Below are 23,162 nucleotides of genomic sequence, written 5' to 3'. Positions count from 1 at the left end.
CATATTGTCATTGTTTAATCTTTCTTTCTTTCTTTTTTTAATGCCTCAATTTTATTGGGAAAAAGCCAAGAATCTATTTAGCCAACAATTAGAAAATTAAGGTCATCAGCAGGTTTTTAAAATTTCTCAGGTGTTACATACAACCCTTTTGAACACATGCACATTTGTCTCTTTAAAAATTAGTTAATTTTCCCCCTCTGGATTCTACTCCAGGACCATTCTTTTCATTAACTAACAAAAAGAAGTATATTTCGCTCTTCAGAGATACTCTCATATCTCCTTGTGTCCTCACAGCTAGCTTATTGTTGAACATTGGTAAATAACTTGGAACAAAAGTATGAAATCAGGAACTTTTGTGTATAAGGGATCTTGTTTAAAGGAAATATTAGAAACATTACCTCTCCTATTAAGGAAAATTATTTGGTTAAGGTATTGTTTAGCTGTATTGGTCCTTAAATCTCATACACAGTATTATTGCTCTGAATCTGTTTAAACTCCTCGACAAATGTTTCAATTGATTTGTTAATAGTGTAGCATTTTGCTACAGGAGGGATTAATGTATTAGTGACTTTCAATTTCCCACCAACATATTTCCTTATTTATAAATGACTTTCTGAATTATTTGTTGCAGTCTTTTAAAAACCTAGATAGCCTTCTTTGTGACAGTAACAAACCTCTTGATAACATTTGTTTTGTAAGAATAAATTATTTCTTCTAAAAAATAATAGAATCAAAGTCAGCCATAAATATACTCATCTTAGGAGAAAACATTTTTACTCAATTGCAAACACCACTCACACAACTGTTGGTAATGAATGGAGTTATAATCCCATGTTACTGAGGAATTCTTGAATGTCGTAGATGTGCTTACTGTCTGAACTACACATTTTAAGTGATTTGTCATTGTAAAAGTGACACCCCCTCTTGGAAAAATCAAAAGAGCAACTTGTAAATACTATTAAGTGTCTCAGAATTTGATGAAAACGTGGATTCTTCCTGCCACAACCAAGAGGAGTTCGTTTGAAAGCTGACGACAAGAGAGAATTCCTAGGTGCTTCTCTTTTACCTTTGCTCTGACCCTAGTCATACTCCTCAGTGGTCACAGTTGTATCTCTGTCAATGAAAGCAGCACATAGAATGTCCAAATCAATTCTTTTTTGTTCTTTTCACATACTTCTAGCAGCGAACTTCCCATTTGCTCTGCAGTAGCAGCTGGGAGTTTTGACAAGGGAAAGAAATATTTTCCAACAAGCCACAAACAGCCCTAGCCAGCTGATCAGACATAACAATCAGATTCTTTCAGCTGCCATATCCTTATAAATATTGCTTCAAGTTCAGAAGCAAGACTTGGAACCCTGTTGTTATCAGATCTTGTTTCACAAGTGTAGCAATGAAGATCTCTTCTGTTTTGGTGACCAGGTGCTTGTGATAATGTCAGACTTGCCGATGACTCTTATTAAGGCACCTATTTTGTGCTGTAATGGTACCAACTGCATAGTTTCATGCTATCAAATAAGCATTACATCAGTACACACGCATCTGCAGGGTAGAATTTTATAGCTTAATTCCCTGAGTCACCACCTGTGGCTCACGTACAAGATTATTTAGCATTATGTTGGGAGCATGAGAAATCAGAGGATAATCATGATTCATCTTAATTAAAAACTAGTTCTAACAGGAGATTTGGGATATAAAGCTTTTTGCTAACTTTGAGATAGTGTTCGGCAATGCCAGTTGAGGGGAAAGGCTGAACCTAGAAGTACACATGCGGTGCAAGCACAATCAAGTTGAACCACCACCAACACAAACTATATGATAAAAGCATTCTTTAATGATAAAACGCAAGAAATCAAAGAGATTTCATAGGTTTTTAAATGGCCCAGGAAATGCTAAGGACTTTCCTAGAAGTACATCCATGATGAAAAGTTTGAAAAGCACTGTTCAATATGACTACAACTTCATTCAGAGTTTTTTTCACATTTTATCTGGCCGTGAAAAAATTTTGAGTGGTAGTAGCTGCTAGAGATGTAATTTCCAATATGCACAAGTTCCTAGAATATTAGTATTTGACTTATTCTTAGACCTTTTCTAGTCAAGATCACAAATAAGCATTCTTGAGGACACTGGGCTGAAACGGACCTCTGAGTGTGATATCTCTAAAAAATCCAGAGTAATTAAAATAGTATTAATGAGAAAGGAACTGCCATTCATCTACAAACGTAAAATCAGATAAAATCATGGGTCCATTGTGAAACTGTTGGGCTTTGTGCTCTTTGCAAAATTCATTTTTCCTAAAACTTCAGTTACAGAGGGGGATGTTAGCCTCCGCTAATTATAACCACATTCAAATTGTCCATTTTCTACTCTTATGCTTTAAACATGCTAGCATATCAATTAAATGCTTGAGTCTCCCCAATATCTTGCTCTGTACAGCTGCTTTGTGCTTTGTTGAAAAGCTGTTGAACACCCTTCTCTCTCCGGTATGTCAATATCTGTGAAATAAACATTTTGTGAGCCTTTGAGATGTGCTATGAATGTGTCATACTCAAGAGGTAAATTCATTTGAACAGAATCACCCCTTAGAGTTGAACTGGAAATGTACCCATTATCATTATTATCACTTCCTGGGTCGGACGTACATACAGTGACTATAACACAGTGGCCCTGTCATTTTAAATAAAATAGTTTTCCTTTTTTTTGCGGTCCCATGTTGCTAAACTGAAATATGTTAAATGCAGTGTTATCAACGGAACCCCTGTGACGAGCCTCCCCCTTTCCTTTTCATCTGTATTCCATTGACAGGAAATCTCAAACAGCTAGGTACTTAAACAGAGGCTTTTCTGAACACAGTGGTGTTAAACGTCCAAGTAGGTCATTTGATGGTATATTCTTATGACTCAGGGAAAGAGGGGTTGGTGACATTTGTAACATAAAAACAGTAAAAATTATAAAACAGAGAGATAGACCAGTCATAACCATGGATTTTTTTTTGTTTGTTTGTTTGTTTGGTTTGTTTTTTAAAGGCAAAGTAGACAGAGGGATTTAGGCAGTGTTCTTTGAATTCAACTGGCCTGGCCTGTGTTCCCCAGTTTACTGAGTCTGTTTTGACAGGAAGCTGCTTGAATGCAGCAGCCTGTTCTGATGAGCCGTGTCAAAGCTTTTTAATAATGCAAACCGCGGGGAAAGCAAGAGGCTGTTGAGCATGTGCAGATGCCTGAAGACCCACAGAATCATGTTTTCTCAATGAAAGTTGCATCTCTAGACTAGATGCAACCCAGAGAAGATTTACCATCCAAAAAGCTGTGACTATGGCATTTTAACTTTATAACCAGGCTGTTAGAATCTAAATAATATAGATAGGGAGGAAACCCAGCAAGAGGAAAGGATGTCCCTGTGTAGGAGGAGGATCTAGTTCAACCTCAGTGAACATCATGGCTGGAAAGGATTAAGTCATTACTATGTCAGAGACTGAGAAAGCAAAAGCACACGTCTTTAGTTAACCTCTCTCTTGAGGAAAGGGTTTATAATTTCGGCTTCCTAAAATGTACTTCAAATCAGCTCCAATGCTTTATTTTCTATCCTGAGGAAATGATTAGTGCCTCATTTGAGCTGATTATTGACCCCTTTCCATGCATCTAGGCCACACGTGGGCTGGGACTCTTTGAGGGGAGAATTGAGAAGAGAAACCATGTAGGACTCCTCTACACCTCAGATTTGATTCTCTCTTTATTTCATCAAATATACCTGTTTACACATCTTTCTTATTCGTAAACAGGAAGAATTTTAATGGTCTCTCTCGCAGAGACGCACCAAAGTGTAGGTATGTTTTTAAAATGGACAACAGATATCGATGTCTGATTTAGATTGATGGAAAGATAGTAGAAATATGTATTCCTTAGTTATATTTTTTCAAGAGATTTTTCTCTAAAGGGAACACAGCATTCTACAATATTTTTAAACATTACAAAATGGAGACTTGAAAGAAAACACAGTAATTAGATGTGGATGTAAGAGTCAAAAAAAGTAAAGAGAGGTACCATTCTAAGCTGAAGACAAGTTCAAAACCCAGTGTATTCATAAGTGTCATTTATCTAACAGAAAATATCAGACATTTTATTTATAGACGTGTAGAAGCTTAATTAAGAGGCAAAGTCAGAAGGTATTCTGTCCAACACACACTACTGCCTCACGAGGTCACTTTGCCACCACTCCATAAGGTGGCATTATTTTATTCAGCGTAACTCCTAATGTCGCAATGCTCTTATTTAAATAGAATTGTAATCAGCTTTCCAGAGTTGCAGCTTGTGGTTTCACTGAACGACAGTTACATTTGTTAGTACTCTTTCAGTTACAAGTAAGAGAAAACCCAACCCAAACTGGATCACGTGGAAAGGAAATGTATTCACTCATATTATATAGAAAAATTATTCTGACTTCAGGCCTGGTTTAATCAGGAGCCCAAACAGTATCACATGGAACTGTTTCCTATCTTAGCTCTGTTCTTTTCTCATTCTTAAAGGACTGATCCTTTTCAGTGTTGTATAGCAGTTAACGGTAGTTAACATCTATCATTCACTGATTCAGCAAGTATTAAATTCATGCCTCTTGTGTGTCAAGTTCACTTCAGGGCCGTAGAACTACCCCTGAGAGCTGTAAACAAAACAGTTTGTCCTCTTAAGATCTTGCACTCTAAGAGGAAAAGACAAAATGGGAGCAATTAAACAAATAGACCATTTCATATATTGTTAAGTGCTGTGAAGAAAATAAAACATAGTATAAGATAAAATTCCTGGGGATAAGCAAGGAAATCTTCTTGAGACAGAGATATAAAGCAAATCTTGTCTGAGACCTAAATCATGAAAAGAAAAGTACCTGCAAAAGTCTGGGGGAAAGCTATTCCAAACAGGAGAAACAGCAGTTGCAAAGATCCTAATATGTGAGTGAGTTTGATAAATTCGGGGCTTGGAAAATAGGCTGGAGTAGCTAGAATGCAGTGAACTTGAGGGAGAATGATAAGAAATGAGGTTGAGAATGAAAAAGACCAGATCACGATAGGACTTCCTGTTAAGGAGTTTAAACTATATTCTAAGTGCATTCAATTTAGAGAGAAATAATAGGTTTTCTATTGACCATACCATTTATTAATCTGTAAATTGTAATTACCTACTTATTGTCTTCCTTTCTTAGGATATTATATTTTTGAGGCAAAGGAATTTTTTTTTCTTTTATCCCTTGGGCTAATTAATTAATAGGCTAAGCATCTCTACAATACCTCCCTAGAAATACTGTGGAATTTGAGCCTTAATGACATATATTGAACCTTGCCATTGGAGAGACAAGACACTCAAGTTGACGAATGTCTATTAAGTGCCTATGATGTGTCAGTCAGAGTCCTAGGACCTGAGGACACTGGCACATAGTGTAGACAGATCTCTGCCCTCATGGAGCACGGAATATATAGTTAGTATATGGTGAGGGATATGGATGGAAAAAAGACAGTTATGTATAGTCTGTTAAAGGCAGCAAGTGCCAGGAATGTAGGTTTAATCTAAAATATTTCCTAGGTTTTCTTCAGATTCGCTTACTTTATCAGGGTGTTTTTCATTAGGAATGTCAGAAAACAAACACCGTTAATAGTGCCTGTCACCACCTACATGAAGCAAATTGCAAGGCTGAATTTTTGGAGTATTATTTTGGTACTAACACATGATCATTGATTCAAATGTAGTCACCTTAAAAATTATAATTAGTATTTATTAGTGATCATAAGAGTTGTGGAACTCTTGTTTTACTTAATGTCTTTTGATCACATTAATAAGCCACATAGGAAAACAGACCTTAATTTCTAATTAATCTAATTTTTGCTTTTGATATTTTTAAAAATATTTGATTTTTACCCAAAACTTCATAACCCAGTATGATTTCAACAGATCTGCCAAATGCAGCAGACTTTTAGCTAGCTTAAAAAAAATCAGTGAAAAATGTGCTACAATCTTTTTTTGTGTGTTACAGTCTTAAAAGAACTATAAATGAGTGTAACTATAAATGAGTATTTTTAAATTATGAATAGCATCATTTTCATCATTAAGTTAAACCTGTAATCTCCTGAATTATTTTTGAGAGGACAACTTTTTTTGAAAATCTCTCTCTCTTTCCTTGTTTCCTTCCCTTCATTTCTCCCTGTCTTTCTTCCCCTCTTCCTTCCTTCCCTTCTGTAGTCAAAAATTTCATTAAAATCCCACTCATCAGGTAAACATGCAATACTGCCAACTTAAAAAAAATTCTATAAAGTTTACGTAAAACTTCTGTCAATAATGTGACTTATTTTCTTAGTAAAAATTCTTAGTAAAAATTATTTTATGGTTTATTTAAGCATGCACATTTATAGTGCACTTCAAATTCTATTCATTTTACTGAGAGTGAGTTTATATACAGAGTTCAACTAATATCTATATTATTGGATTATATTCTATAAAGTGAGATTCTTTTTTAGTTACATCTATTTTCCCATTTTTTTCATGCACATATGACATGGAAGCAGCCTTAATTGTACCTAACAAGAAATAGAGACTCTTTTAATCCAGAGCCCATCCAAAAAGTTATAATGAAATTCTCCATCATCTCTGTACTGGCAATAATCAGCAGAAAAACATAGTTATTTATACTTAATTACAGCTTTTTTTAAAAGATCTTATTTATTTATTTGACAGAGATCACAAGTAGGCAGAGAGGCAGGCAGGGGTGGGGGGGTGGGAAGCAGGCTCCCCGCCGAGCAGGGAGCCCGATGTGGGGCTTGATCCCAGGACCCTGAGATCATGACCTGAGCTGAAGGCAGAGTCTTTAACCCAGTGAGCCACCCAGGCACCCCTAATTATAGCTTTTTAAACAAAGACTAGAAACTTGGTGAATTGATTAGTATTAAATGTGGAAAAAAAAGTCTTCAACAGGTGTACAATGAGTGGTATCATTTACATTGACCATGAGTTATTTAGAGGTTGCTTAATCTGATCAGGGGAATTCACAAGCACGTATTCCTTACCTTATGTATCTTAACATTTGAGGACATCGGAGACACAGAATAGCATTCAACATATAGAATAGCTCTTGTTTTTGGACCTAGGGAATAATTTTATGACTCTTTTTTACTTGAAAATGTATTTGAAATTTTTTCTATATTGCACAAGAGTTTTTCTCACGGAAAATTGAATCTTAGAAATATTACATTTAGAAAGAGCATTCTTACTGGCTCAGAGTATGGAGTATTGCTATGGACTTGTTTAACAGAGTGCTGCTTAGAAGGGAGCATGTCTCCAAATGCAGGTGCCTAAATGTCACGTACAGCGACCAGCTCCCCTTAACCTGAATCGTATGGTAGCCTAAAGTTCTCATAGGAACAATGGGCCCCTTTCTAGTCCTGGACCTCCTGGCAGATACTGCTTCTTAGATGCGTCTGAGAACTACATACTCCTCCTTACGAGCTGCACGACTTAACAGCTGGAATACCCCACAGCTTTTAGCCCTTGACTTCTAACCACAGGTTAGCTGATTCCATTGAGTGACTTTTTCAGAACCTTACGGTTAAAAACCTACCCTTTATGGCTTTTGTTTTTTAAAAGGAAAGAGATGAGATCTCTAAATTTAGAAAAAATAAAGACCACAATTTTCATTTTACAGGTCTTACAATACCAAAATAATATGAGGGCAAAAAATGTATACTCAAATAGATAAAAATTCATTTTCCCCCGAACCATTTGCCAATACCAGAAAATACAGTTCTGTAAAACCACAAAATATATTTTTTTATTAAAACTCTGTTGTATTTCTTTGCAAGACCAATTTTCAGTACTGAGATTCTGTATGAGACTTTCATTTAAGTTGGGCCTTTCAATAACCAAGGAATCTTACTTTTTCTAGTTCATTATATAATTTGAGCTGTTGTGGTTTGTTGTACAATTTTGATGACTTTTGGCAGCGTAGATATTTCATAAATAGGAGAAAAAGAAATTGAAACCAAAAATAGAAAGTATGAAATACTGCAAAAATTTTTCTCTTGTGGTATTTCCAGTACCACTTAAAATAACATAAGAAAAATATTCTGTTGTGAAGTATGTATAAAAGCATTATGACAGCAATAGGAATGTCCTTAAATAAGTACAGATTTGTGTTTTCTATACTTCTCCATGTAACTCTTTTAAGGATCAAAGTTTCATTTTAAGTCAGCAGGAGCTCAATATTCAGGTCAAGCCTATATAAATACAGGGCAAGACAAGAATTTTGGGTCAGCTGGTGGAATTTTTAGTGCCAGTTTTCATGTAAATAGTGCTGTCATCTATCTAAAAAACGATAATTCTGATCCAATTTTAAGAGAACCACTGAGTAATTTTTGTTTGGTTTTGCTTGGATTCTTTCTATTAGCTTTACTGGAGTGGCACTGAGCTAGAATTCTGGTCTGTTATATCTGGGGCTATAATTTATAGACTTTCAACAAAATAATTGGAGAAAAAATCAATTTCATGAGATTGATCATATTAGATACATTTCCTTCATCCATTGAATTTTAAGTAGCTGGTGCATAATATCCACTCAATAAATGTTTACTAGATTACATGTTTATATTATACAACACAATCTTAATAATATGAATTTAAGCCATAGTTATCACAGTGATGTAATTTTCACTGTGTAGCTATTTTTGCAGTTCAATTATTAATACCACATGATCTAAGAGAATGTGTCTGTATAAGGATTTTCTTTAGTTCAGAAAATGTTTTTTAGCTATTGTCAGGTTAACTTTTGGGCCTTTTGTTGTAACCATATTATTTTGTAGAATTCTGGACATATATAAAATACTGGAAATTTAAGGAGATAAAAAGAAATATTTAAGAAAGGTCTTGACATATTCTTTCAAAATGTACTTGAACCCTATTTTAAAAAACAAGATCCACTTAATACATGTAGTTAATAAAATATGATTTAATTTACATGAGCTATCTTCTACTGGAAAAAGAGGAATGAGAATATTTTCCTTTGGAAAAAGACATTTTCTAAGCAATCGACTTTACAGTTTGCTTGAAACAAAGCTGTATCTTTCTTCACTGGTTTATATGATTTAAAAAAAAAAGCTGCATAATGGCTATGTTATTCATAGATGAGGTTTCTAGAGTCACTTTTAGAAATCACTTTTAGAACATTTACTGAGGTTTATTCAGTACAGTTTTTGAGCACCTATGATATGCCAGATAGTATGGTAGAACCAAAAGAACTGTAATTAACACCCCATACAGTGTAAAGGGGAAAATGAACAAATTTAACAATTAAAATGCTATGGGCTAAGTACTGTTCAAAAAGTAACATGGAAGTACAGGGAAAAGTTTCTAGCACAACCTGGGGAAAATAGGAGCATGAGGGCACATCTTCCAGAAGAGGTGCCACTTAGGTTTTTGAAGGAAACAGCCTATACAAAGGCATGTAGGAATTAACAGAGTGTTGGGTTTCATCTGAATTTTAGAGAAATAAGGTGATCTGTAATGCACATCTAGAGCATTGGGAGCATAGTTAAGAAGAACACAGATGTAAGGAAAAGTGTCGAAAGGATGAAGTCTAACCTCCTTGGCATTCTGTAATCCAGCCCCACTCACCTCGTGAGCCTGATTTGTTACTTCAGCTTCTCTCCCAATCCCAGCGGTTTTGTGCTCCATGTGGAGTCACATCCTTATATAGCACGCAGTTTTGCTTTTTGCCTATGTTTGTGCCACTCCAGCTCTCCGGGGTCCTTTTGCCCTCTTCATTGCACTTTTCCCTCTTGCCTTGCACCTTCTCGTAAGATCTATCTCAGCTATCACCTCGACGTAGAATTGGCTAGTCCCTCATATCGGACTCTCCCACATGGTTTCAGACTCCTTGTTTTATATCCCAGTGCCCTGATTAAAACTTGATTGCGGTTGTCTTGACTCTCTTCAATGGAGGGACAATCTCTTACTCGTTCTTCGCACCAAGTGTACTAACTGACATGCAACCATTGCTCTAATTCTGTTAAAAGAATAAACAAACAGACAGAACATCAGTGGAAGTAAACCAAGATGTTATGTTCAGACATGTGACTGAGTTCGGGGCCCCTTATGTGGACGTATCAAAGGTCAGTGGCTTGAATCATTGAAGGATCATCTGAACACAGCATGAGCGGACTAGGATCGTACCTATGAAAAATGAAACAATCATTGCCATTGTACTATGTAGAAAGACTGCCTACATAGAAAGATTATGGAGCCTAAATTTGTAAAATAAAATTTGTCATTGTTTAATCCCATCAGTCTAGTTGGGAAACACTGGGTATAGGAAATGGGGACGTTCTGATCATTGGAGAGTTATGATCTGTAGTTGAAGTATGCATAATCCTTACTATGTCCTTACTGTGGTCTAAATGAAGCACCCACTATCTCCTCCTTTCTGCCTCGATTCTCATTGTTAAATTTGCTTTCTCAACAAAAATTCAACAATATTCTGGCCAGGTATAAATTAATTAATTGGCATTCTGGTTTATATACTAGCATCACAGATTTGTTTGGTAGGAATACATCTTCCAGTGAATGACCTCCCTGAAGACCCCAAAGAATTAAGTGGATGCTAGAATGAAAGGCACAGGCTTATACTAATATTGGCTAGTTTTGTTATATTGTTTAATTGACAGTTCAAATGAAGTTTTAGGCAGGAAGATTATTTTGTTTTTCTGTCTTTTTGAAGTTTATCATTCTGTTTCTCTTTTATGCCAAACTAGCTTAAATATGGCAGAGAAATATTGCACCTATATACATGATCATATATGAGTTTATTTTCTCTCTGTATAAACCTATCAATGTGTACATATGTGTATTTCATCCCTTACTACAAGAATCAAGAATATTCATTCATTTTATTTGGCGATCTCATGACCCAAAGCAACATTTAAAATAAGGTCAAATCTAAAATAAATGCACTTATTCTTTCTCCTTAGTTCTGTCTAGAAGATATGATCAAAACTCTTATGTAATGATATCATTACAGTTGCTCTATAAAATCTTTTATGCCATCCAGACTGTGAAATGTATTATTCTTTTAATGTTATGGGTTGGGAAAAATTAAACATGAGGCATTACAGCTGAGTTTCACTACACATTAATTATTTTAATTGCCTATTTCTTAAATGAGTATCTGATAAATCAATCTTGCAATTCTTCATGCTTCATGACATGCTTAACTCAATACAGACACTTAAGAATCATTATGCTGTGAGAGCTTTAATACAAATTTGAGATCATTATAATTAAAATCAGACTCTTACCTGATGCTCAATTCTAAGCCTTTTTATCTTTATTGAATTTTTTTGGCCTATACCTTGAATTTAATATTACAATAGCGATAGGCAGAATATATAACCAAGTAAGCATCTTCAAATACATTGAGAAAAAAAATATTTTGCTTTTAAAGTGCAACATAAAAACTGGCTTTAACTGACATTCTATATAAATAGTTACCACCCCTTAAAATTCTTTAAAGACAGCAGATCCCTTTTGGTCACTGCCATGAAGACAAAGAATGTCTTAATGACTCTATTGAGGTTATCATTAAAATAAAACGAGATTTGCAGACATTGGCTATAAATCACTATAAAATGGCCTGTGGGTAACCTTTGACACAACTCATTTGAAATAAACCTGGGATGGATTCATAGCCTTTGGTCAAGCCGGTAGGTGGGCTAAAGGTCTTTTCTATCCTCTTCTTCATTTCTTGCAGTATTAGTTCCTTTCTAAATGATTGGACACCATTTGGATGTACATAAATGCACATGTGTTTTTTGTCGAAACAAAATAGGCATCAAATAATAGTGTTGAGGGTGCTTATACATTTACTTCAAATAGTTACTCTTTTATGATATACTTTAGTGATATGAATACATTTGGAATTTACTTGTAGCTGCTTTGGTAAAATATTTTATGATTTGATATTAGAAACATTTTGCAAGGGTTCAGACTGATATTACCCAAATTGAGCTCTGCATGGTCCCTATTGTAATGGAGTATAACGATTTCTTCAGAATAAAGAAGAAAATACAGGATTTCAGTTGTTAGTTTGATTCTTCAGAGAAATTACTGCCAACAATCCTTTACCCTGATGACATTTAGATGGCAGAGGGGCAGCTCTGGAAAGTTGCTTAGGCCTGAGTGAACCCAGTGACTTGGGTTCAGGTCCCAAGCTTACCAAAGTTATGACCATTGACAAATTCTTAAATATCTCTAAATGTCAGTTTCCTTATCTGTGAAGTGAGATTGATGATATCTTACTCTGTTGCTGTTACTAAAATAAGACAAAATGTATAAGGATACTTTATAACTTATAAAGTTATTTAGATGTCAGGAAGTAAAGTGAACAGTGTTAGAAAATCAGCATTAAGGTGAACAGATATAGAAGTATTCAAATTATTTTTAAAGTGTCTTAATATTTAGCTTATTAAACTTATTAGATGTACTTTTATATGTATTGTAATATTTAACTGACTTCTCCCAAATATTAATGTAGCAAAGAGTATATAGGACTGTAAACTTATTTCTTCTTGGGAAACTAGATCTCTTTATGACAAAATTAGCATTTCTTTTAGAGTAAATAGAAGTTCCCAGGTGAAAGTTGCATAATTCTTGTATTCAATGAGACATATACTATGACTTTTCTTTTATTCATTCTCTAATAGGTTAGTTATGAGAGGAGAAAGGAAAAACAGTTTTAGTTGATCATAATTGGAAAATAATTGCTTTTGATTAATATTTTCGGAAAGGGAAAACAACCTTTATTTCTAGTAAAAAATCTTTTAATCCCAAATAGCAAATTTTATAGGACCTAATATTCCAAGAGCTCATGCCCTTGATACCTTTATTGTGTTTTCAGAAAAGGTGATGTGAGGATCCAAGGATACGGGAGTTAAAACCTTATAGAATGTTTTAAAAATTGCATTTAAAGTAAGCATCTAAGGTTTAAAATCCAAATCCCAGTTCTAGACTAGTAAATCAATCACAGTGACTCTTGGTCTAAATCATCCAGACTAAATGAAATACGATTTTTTTTTCAGAACTTCCTATGACAATCTTTTAGATTAATCACAATGATATTTAAGTATTAAAATTTCATACCAACTTCCATAGCCTTAAACTGTTTTATCACTTAGTGTCTGTATATTGCTTCACCAACTGGAATATAAATGCTTCCTTTCCCATGACTAGCCCTGTTGGGAATAATGCCTAAAAGATACTTCTGGAACAAATTAAAGAATAACCCTACCATATGAGGAAAAAAAAAAAAAAAGCGAGACCAGGGCAAATGGGACGTCTTCTAATTCTCTACAGTAAGGAAAATCGCCAATACTGCCCTTGATCTGAAGGGTAAGAATCAGTCTGTTAAAGCAAGTGGGAGTGAGAGAAGAGAGTTTTGCATTCAAAGTTTGTCTTTGCTGGCTTATCTTTGGACTTCTCCCTTCGTCTTCAGTGACTGCCCCTCTTTCTCCGTCTGCAGTGAGTGGCATGCAAAGAGTTTTCGCTTAGATGTTGCTACCTAGTAAAGTTTCAAGTTAGGTTAATAGGCAGCCTGTTGTTCGGGAGAGCCTGACAAGGGCTCTGTTAGCTGACATCTCTAACTAGAAAAGCAGGACCTCCCAGGGATGTCACCCCTTCAACTCTAGGGGAAAGCAAGAAGAAAAGGGAGCAAAACTCTGGAGACTGGGAAGAACTACAAAATTCCAGTAGTAAGAAGAATTCATAGGAAGAGATTTAAATGTGGAGGGACACGTTACAGTGTTGCATGTGTTCCTATCATTCACTGGCCAAAGTGACAGTTAAAACACTTCATGTGAAAATTTTAAAATGCTTTATGAAAAAAAATATATCAAGAGTTTATCATTAATTAATCTTAACTCTCCATGTAATTAAGATTTAGTACTTAATATTTAGTATTTTTTCTACTCAAGGCCATATATGGATGATAAAAACAATTAATATAGTAATGCCTGCCATCAAGAAGGTTGTTGCTATCAAGGCTGAGTGTTTAGATCATCCATAAACATCCCTTTAAAGAATAAAGCCTTAAAGTATTTAAACTCTGATTAATTTTGCAATCAACATTTCAAGAAAACAACCAATGAAATTAAATGAAATACAGCACTTTGTTAGTAATAGAGTGCTGCCTTAGTCTTCCCTAACTTTCTTGCTTTATGTCTCATTCACCCTCAAATCCATTACACACATGCGTGCACGCGTACACACACACACACACACACACACACACACACACACACACACGGGTCCATCCTTCCCCAAGGTTCTATGCTTTAGACAATTTGGCCCTTACTCAAGTCTCCCAAATAGACACAGAGCACGGGTTAACTGTCGCAACTATCATTAATAATTATGTGGTAATCGTGGGTCCACCAGCTGATGGAGGATTTGTGCCCTGTAGAGCCTGTACCTGCATATATGTAGGCATTGAAAATGAGGTTTTTATTTGATTAAATGAGAGTTACTATTAAGTGACGTATGCATGATTATGCCTGCTCTTTCTTTTCCCTCTTTTCCCAGGATGGCCATCTAAAGATGCTTTATCTGTTTATAACCAGATCAGACTTTCCTTAGGATCTATTAAAAAACCTAAACCCCTAAAGAACCACAGATATTTTTGAAAAGAAGTGTTTTTAGCCCTCTAAGGATCTTCCAAAGCATTTAATTTTGTTCATTTTCTTCCAAGATCCACTCATTCTTCCAGTCTTTTTTCCCCTGTAAATAATAGGCCTCCGAGTGGAATGAGAGGGAACAGAGAGTTTATGCCCGTTTGTGTTGGTGTTGTTTATATTGTTGTGCTGTCCTTTTGACCCTACTTCCTCTGGTAGATTCAGGCAGAGAGGTTGTGATGCTCATTTTGTAGGTTCAGGCCCAGGTAGAGGTGCTGCCCCCCAAATGTTGGTGGTGGTGGAATCTGACCAGTGTGGCTTCTGTTTTCTTGGGAGTTTAAGTCTGTATTGCTCCGAAGGCTTCTGCTTTATTTTTTGTGAATCCATTCCATCTTTTGATAGTTTTGTAGTCTTGATTAATTCTTTTTCACATATCTTCAAGGGAAACTAACAGGAAAGTAACATGACAAATGGTTTTTAGTTATGTGTTTAAGGACTGATCAGGTGGTGCCAAGAAAACATTATGTTCTTTCTGTACATGGAGTGACCAACTCTTCAATTTCTCTAAAGTATTTCTAAAAAGCTTTTGGAAATTTACATTTAGAGGTTAATAAGAAGAACTGGTGTGATTATTAACATCAAATCTTACTGCTTTATGCTTTCTTTTAGCCTCTTGGTAGAAGAACTATTAATCATTTGAAAAGATAATAGCAATCATCCTGATGTAAGGAACACCAGAGGACAAAATAACCATTATTATTAGGAATTTGAAGATGTCTAGGGACCAGAGGTTAAACAAAGTTGAATCTGAAACACCATACATTTTATACTGGCTCATGTTGTAACTGTTCTCACCAAATATTATTCCTGACACTCGTATTCCTTCTGTTCTTCCTCTTTTCAAATGTACTCTGCATTTGGAAAAATTAAATCTACTCTGTAGATTTTCTGTGAGTGGGTTTTTGTTTGGTGTTGTGAGCTAAAGGTCTTCTCACAGGGCATTCTTCTAAGTAAATATATAGAAATTGTATTCATACAGTCTATTTTTAGCACATTTTGAAAATACAAAGAAGAGGTTAGATAGATAATCTAAAATTAAAGGAAGCTTCAAAAGCTAATTTAGAAATGTGAGAGAGAATATTAAAAGGGTTGGAAGGAAAAAGTAAAAAGGAATGACATGTAGATCTGCAAAGTAAATAAGTAAAACTGAGGGAGATTCATGAAATGGATTCATATATTACGTTTGAAGAATGAGAACCAAGTATTTTTCCAGGTGTCAAAATGAAGTGGTGGTGAAAAATGCTTTGGAATCATGGAAGAATTTAACAAGTGTCGGCTGTGCTTCTTCCCAGGGAGGATAGACACGTTATCTCCTTCTAACAAAATAATGCACAATTTTGACGGTAAACAGTGAACCCTTATCTCACAGGATTTCAGCAGGTCAGGAGTCCGAAAGCAGCTTACCTGGAGGGACCTGGCTAAGATCCTGTCACATGGGGTTGCCATCTCATGAAAGCGTGACAGATGCTTGCGATATCCGCTTCCAAATCGGCTCACGCACGTGCCTAACGAATCACACCTTGGCGGTTGGCGAGAGGCCTGCGGGTCCCTACCAGGTGGAACTCTCATGGGCCTTTGAGTGTCCTCATGATGTGCGTGGCAGGTGGCTCTCTCCAGGGATGGTTTTGTCCTCCAGGAAACATTTGGCAGCGTCTGGAGACAGTTTTGCTTGCTACAGCCAGAGCAGGAGTTCCACAAGCATCTAGAGCTAGAGGTGAGGAATGCTGCTAGACATCCCTCAGGGCCCAGGACAGTCATTCACAACAAAGAATTATTCAGCCAAAATGCCAGTGGTGCTAAGATTGAGGAAACCATACCCCAGAGCGACTGATCCAAAAAAGAGGGAGGTGGAGGCTCCAATGTCTTTTATGACCTAGCACCAGGAGTCAAACTGTCCTTGCTGCAGTAGCTTCTTGGTAATGTAGGTCAGTCCTAGTTCTTTGGGAGGTGTGGCAGGGAGGTGGGGGGATGGGAAGGGGCAGAGATACTCAGGGGCATAAATGCCAGGAGGCAAGAATTATTGGTGGGCCATCTTGGAGGCCGGCTACCCCAGAAGAACGTTCTGTGTAGAAAGGATGGCATCATTTGGCTTAGGTGTTTCAAAGAAATTTTTAATGAAAAAAAAAGGATGTGAAATATTATTGATATTCCACAAGCCACGCTCTCTGTTCTTTGCTCTGTTTGTGTTCAACTCTGTATGTGTGCGTTTGTGGATATAATTGACATTTTAGAGGCATTAAATCACCAAAAGCAAAAAACAAGGGAAATACTCGACTAAAATGTTAAGGGGGAAGGAGCAGGGAGCATGTTAAATTAAATGATAAAGACAGTGTGAATACCTGTAATTAAAGGCCAACAATTCAAATGTAAAAACAATATGAAATTATCACAATGAAGCAAACGTCCCCCAACTACACTGCTAGCACCCTCTTTGAAAAGAAGCAAGCTAAATGAGAAGCTGAATACATTACCCTCAGTTGCATAACTTAAGACTTGCATTTAAATGGCAATCCTGTCTAATGGTAGCAGGAGCACCGCCAAAGCATACCTATCAAAGAATTCCCAGAGCTCTATCATGGTTAACAAGGCATCTTGCAATTTGTAAGAGCAAAAGCAAACATTTGTTCATGAAAGGGGCCTCAGGACCATGTGTTCTTTATGACAGACTTGATTTTTGAGGCACCAAGAACCTACTAATAAAGTACAGAGTGGGAGTAGCCCCATGAGTAGGATCTCTGATTCTTCGGGGGCTAGGAAAATCATTTAAGATGTTTGGTTAGTTTTTTTTTTTTTTTTTCTTTTATTACTTTGACTCTTGTGCATACGCGCAAACCTTTTCTGCTCTAAATTCATGAAGGAAAGGTCAGGGACTTTTGATCTCCAAAAAGATTGTTTTGTTTTGTTTTAGTTTGGTGTTGTTTTTCTCTCTAGTCAGTCTCTACTGAACTGTAGAAAGAAATGCCTTATTTGAGGGGAAAAGGTGAAAGAGTGTTCCCGCAGTCAACAGTAGGAATAGACAATGCATGCAAAGTCAAGTTAGAGAAAAGAGGTGCAGACACAATGCACATTATCTAACTCACCCTGCAGTCCACTTCCCCGGTAAATACGGTTATTTCATCAGAGAGGATAAGAGCCACCAGCTGATTAATTTTGCAGCATGTTTTATGAATCCTTTACTCTTCCCCATATGTTATTATTGCTACTTACTTCACATGAGTATTTGTGATAAAATATGGGACAATCAGTTTTCAAATTGTGCAGAGGAAGTAGCCTGAAATTCCTTATTTTTAATTCAATCATTGTATGGCTATTTAGGAATCAAATCATATTTATAAATGAAAGAATATATTTAAATACATAGACAAACTGTCCTTAAATCATTCAGTTTAAAGAAAACACAATGCCACATACGTCTTCACTGCAGGCTTAAATACAAAATAAATACATTCTTTGCTCCTTTATTACTGTACCACGCAAAACCAAAGCCTCAAAGCCACAGGCCTCGATGTCAGGTGACTTGCATTTTTCTAAATGCCCAACATATAATAGCAAGTAATAAATAGTTGAAATTTCATTCAATAAAGAATGAATGAATGAATGAAGGAATGGACAATTGCATAAATATATATGTTCTTGCCCGTTGCCTTTAGAATGCTTTAAATTTGTTAACTACCAAATAAAGATTTGATTTTGAATAATGACTTAAGGTAACTATTTAAAGAAAAATTTTGATAATGAGAATGATTAAAGATATAAATAAAGGTGTAATTTTTATTCACGAGTATACGGAGGATATAATCATCTGCTCATCCTTGGTGGTTCACCTTGTAGTCCAAGGTCCTGCATGTGGATGTATTCTCTGTTGTGAAGGATAAGGAGACAGAGAGAAAGGAGTAGATTTCCTTAAGATGCTGGTATCCCTATTTTCTAGTTCTCTATTGAAATTCCTTAGCCAAAAAAAAAAAAATATAAAAAAATATATATATATATATGTATAAATACACACACACACACACACACACACACACACACACATATAAAGAAAGGCTAAGGAGCGGGGAGAGAGAACTAAACCTCCAGGATTCTGGAGAATGATTTTTCTTTGATAAATTGTTTGATTTCTATGAGCGATTTGGTCTTTGCACATTAAAAATTAAGAATATTATACAATTATGTTAGACTAACATGTTTTTCCTGGAATAAACCTATTATTTGAAAATCATCTAAGTAAAATATATTTTAAATTTATATGGTTATTTTATAGTTTTTGTTAAGTTTATGTGGAATAACTCTGTATTTGTGATGACAGCTGTATTTTTCCAGTGCATCTAAGTCTATATGTTTATGTCAAATAATTTTCTTCATCCAAATTTAGTATTTATCTGTGTGGGGTATTTCTTTTCATTGGCTAGGACACAAATTCATTACACCTCCACAATATTTCTATTACCATGACCACAAGTTGATGTTAAGTGAAATGTTTGCTTTTAGACAAGTTGTAGTAACTAGAAGTAAGTGGAACATGCCTGAAACTGTATGTTTGTTTAGATGATACTTGTTTTGCATTCTATCCCAGACAACTAAGATTAGACAAGACTTTATTAGGAGAAGTTATGATCATAAGTAGGTTTCTAAAACTTGTGTGCATATATATATGATATGTATCATATGTATATATGAAATATTATTCTCTTACACATTATTATACAAATTATTGTATTTTCTGACATACTGTACACAGACTCTTGGTATTTCTCTCAAAAAAATAACCCAATTTAATAGCTCTTTAGCACTTCCAAAGGACCTTTCTGATGCTATATAGTATAGAGAACAGAGAAGCACACACACAAAAAAAGATCTCCAAAATAAATCAACATTTGTGCCTTAATTTTTAAGCTAGTATATAAATAGTAAATGTGTGTATTACTTCATTTTATTGAACGTGTATTGCCCTTTATGTGGCTTTTTTATGTGAAAAATTATATGGTTAAGTCTGAACTTCAGAAATTCCATTGCATCAATGTCTTTTACAATTTAAGATTAAATTTGTCATATAACTAAAAAGAATATCGTATGTTGGGTCCAACAACCTGAGTTTCTTTAGAACTTTGTGAATTTTAGTTGCCCTCCTGAGATTATTAATTATTCCATAGAATTGAAGATTAAATAAATGATTTGAAATATTATAATGAATTCTATAAATATAAGTAATAGCCTATTAGTTAAAACTTAAATAATTAAGTTTAAGTGTAAATGTTGACCTTGTGTTTATACTAGGTTAGCAGATCAAGTTTGGAACTATTCAACGGATACATAAGATTCTTCTTAACTATTGCTTTGTGTATACATTAATTATGAAATAAGCTATTTTCAAAATTTTCAAATTACATCATCCTTTAACGATTGGACAAGTAATTAAAAAGAAATCACTTTCTTTATTGCTTTATGGTGTACTTCAGAGAAATGCTATTTTTCCAGTGTTTTCTTGACCTTAAAAATTACTTATTTTTTTATGTAAAATTATTTACTTACAATTTTAAAATGCCTGCTTTATTTGTAAGAGTAGGGTTTAATCTTACTAAGCTTTCAAATTTCTCCTAAATAAGTTCTTAAACATCTTTAGGGAAAAAAACCTTACCTTGGCATTTATTACACGTATTTATAATTATGAGAATGCAGGTCATAAATAAATAGCCCGCTTTCATTTTATAGTTAGGGTTTTAAGTTATTCACCTAGTCTAATGAAAAATAATTAATAGAAAATGGGAAAACTACTGTAATTTTTATATTCTTGATGAATAATAGGTATTTGGTATAGTAGCTCAGTAGTAAATTATTAGAAGAACCAAATTGTGAAATAATATCATATAATGGGTCAAAATTATTTATATAGTTACCACTATAAGGATCAAGCATGTGGGTTCTTATTAATATACTATTAGCCTGCTCACACAATGAAAGGGAACGAAAGGGCAATTTTGAATGACATTTCTATCAACTTGGGAACTGTCAACCTCTATTATGTCCTTGGGGCTTTGCACTTTTTGGCTTTCAGACATCTGTGCTGCCTTGAATGGAGGAGAATATTAAGAGTTCCAGTGGGTCTCTTGCTGTAATAAATGCTTTGGGTAGGGTAGTCATTTTTCAGTACGTGCATGTAATAGTTCTTAGTGCTTAAAGCTAAGCACATGACATTTCATATGCTTCATGTCCCATCAGCACCTACATCTGCATCATCTTCGTCAACACCATTATTCCCCCTACACATACACACTCACGCTCTATTTCCTCTGCACTCATAAATCTCTTCTCTTGCAACTCTGGGAATATATTCCTTTCTTTCTTTTCTGCACAGTCAAGTGAAACAACCACCTTAATTTCTCCAAGTCTCCCCTCAAAACTTTGACAAGAGTTGTCAAATACACACCAACGAAGTTTTCAGGCTGTTGTGATAAAAGCTGGTAGTTTCATACAGGAAGTGTAGTAAGCAGGTACAACTGATGGAGGAAGAAGGGTCTAGAATATTTACGGCTACATAATAAACAGTCAGTAAAACTCGTATCTGACTGGCTATTTAGGCTGAATTAACAAGAAGAAAATCTAGAACCTCATCTTTAGTAGCCTACCGAATGTCAGTAGCATTTAGTTTATTATGCAGATGCATGCTTTCGTTTGTTATTATTAGCATACATTACACTTTGATAAATTTTAAAGATTGAGATAACATTATGCTTTTTTTTTTTTTTTAAGATTTATGTATTTGAGAGAGAGGGAGAGAGAGAGAGCTAACAGGTGAGCAGGAGCCGGGGAGGTCCAGAAAGAGAGACAGAAGGAGAGAAGGAGATGCTGAGCTGAATGGGACATAGGTCTCGGTCTCACGATCCATGAAATCATGACCAGAACCGAAATCAAGAGTCGGATGCTTAACCAACTGTACCACCCAGGCGCCCCAACATTATGTATTTTTTAATGCTACTTCCTTACATTGAGGAAGCTTTTTTTTTTTTTTTTAAGGTTTTGAAGCTTAATCATTTGTTAAAAGAATTTTCTCACTTTATATTGTGTATGGTGGTGGTTCTCAAATGTTAGTCTGCATCAGAATCTCCTGGGAATGCTTTTTAAAATGGATTGCTAGAACCCACCTCCAAAGTTTCTAAAATAGTGAATTTGCTTTTCTAATAAGTTCCCAGGTGGTGCTGATGGTTCTGATCCAAAGATCGAATTTGCGAATTACCCATCCGTATTGTGGTATAAAGGGGAAAAGGGCACAATACTTGTGGGTTTCTGACATATAAGGATTATGGCTCACCAGCTCAACCAAATTATTCTAGGGAATAATTTTGCCCCTGCAGTTTTTAAAATGCTAAATTAAACTTTTCTTACATAGTGAACCAGTCATGGAATTAGCTTACCTTCCTTTCTTCCAAGACTATGAATCCATATAAATTTGGTATGATGGTTATCAACTTACTAGACATCTAATGCGATTCCAGATTACCATTTGAATTCTCGTAGATTTTCAAATAGCTATTCTTTTTTTTCTGAAACAGAAAACAGAATTTAAAAAAAAATAAAGTGTTAAAGAGTAATTTCTTCTACTTTGTTCATAAGTTTCCTAAGTGCAGCCAACCATGGAATTTAATAACAATAAACCACTTTAAAAATATAAACTTTGAATAGATATCTTATTATACCATTTTACCATTTTTATAAAGTGATTGATTTCAATGGTTTTGGTAGATATATATATAAAATTTTGAACACATTGATATATGTTTCCATGCCATCAAATTACACTATTTGAATCTAAATTGTCCGGCTTTCATCAGGTTATCCACCTACTACTGGCAGATATTTATGCTCTTAACTCATGAAGATAGAACAGTAGCTAAGTGGAAACTATGTTTTTATTCTACAATAATACTTTATAAAATTGTAGATATTTTTAACAATAAGGTTTAACATATGACACGATATTTTAATTTTAGAGCACAAAAAACACATTTCTCAGTTTGTGATGAAAAAAGAGATGTAATGTTAATATTATCTGATTCTAATAAATGATGTGGTAGAAACTTTAAGGATAATTGTATACATAAATTTTATGTATGAAATTACACAAGGGCTAATATAGAAAGTATAAAATAGAATGTAAACTACATCAATTTGACCTATTCAGGTATTGAACAATTGGAACTCACCATATGTGCTGATTAACCACAGAAAGATCATCACACCACAATGTATTGATTGTGGTATACATTGCGGAAAATCTGGAAAACAAATCTAGATTTGAAAACAAAATGCTAAGTATTTAGAACAGTGTCGCATATAAATAAATAGTACATATTGGTATAATGTCTATTATGTTTATTTTTACTTTTAGATCAAGTCCAAAACTGTGTCTGTGAAACCTAGG

At 34.9% G+C, this 23,162-nt stretch overlaps 1 protein-coding gene across 1 annotated transcript in view; it reads left to right on the top strand.

The window, feature by feature from the left end:
* The window catches only part of LOC111159969 (SRY-box 5), a 521,422-nt gene that overhangs the window by 458,081 nt on the left and 40,179 nt on the right, over nucleotides 1-23,162 (top strand). The window lies entirely within an intron of this gene.

The sequence above is a fragment of the Enhydra lutris genome, unplaced genomic scaffold (genome assembly GCF_002288905.1).
Source record: "Enhydra lutris kenyoni isolate GAN:26980312 unplaced genomic scaffold, ASM228890v2 scaffoldscaffold72, whole genome shotgun sequence".
Lineage (NCBI taxonomy): Eukaryota > Metazoa > Chordata > Mammalia > Carnivora > Mustelidae > Enhydra > Enhydra lutris.
The sequence above is the reverse complement of the archived record's forward strand: the minus strand, read 5'-3'. Positions and strand labels throughout refer to the sequence as shown.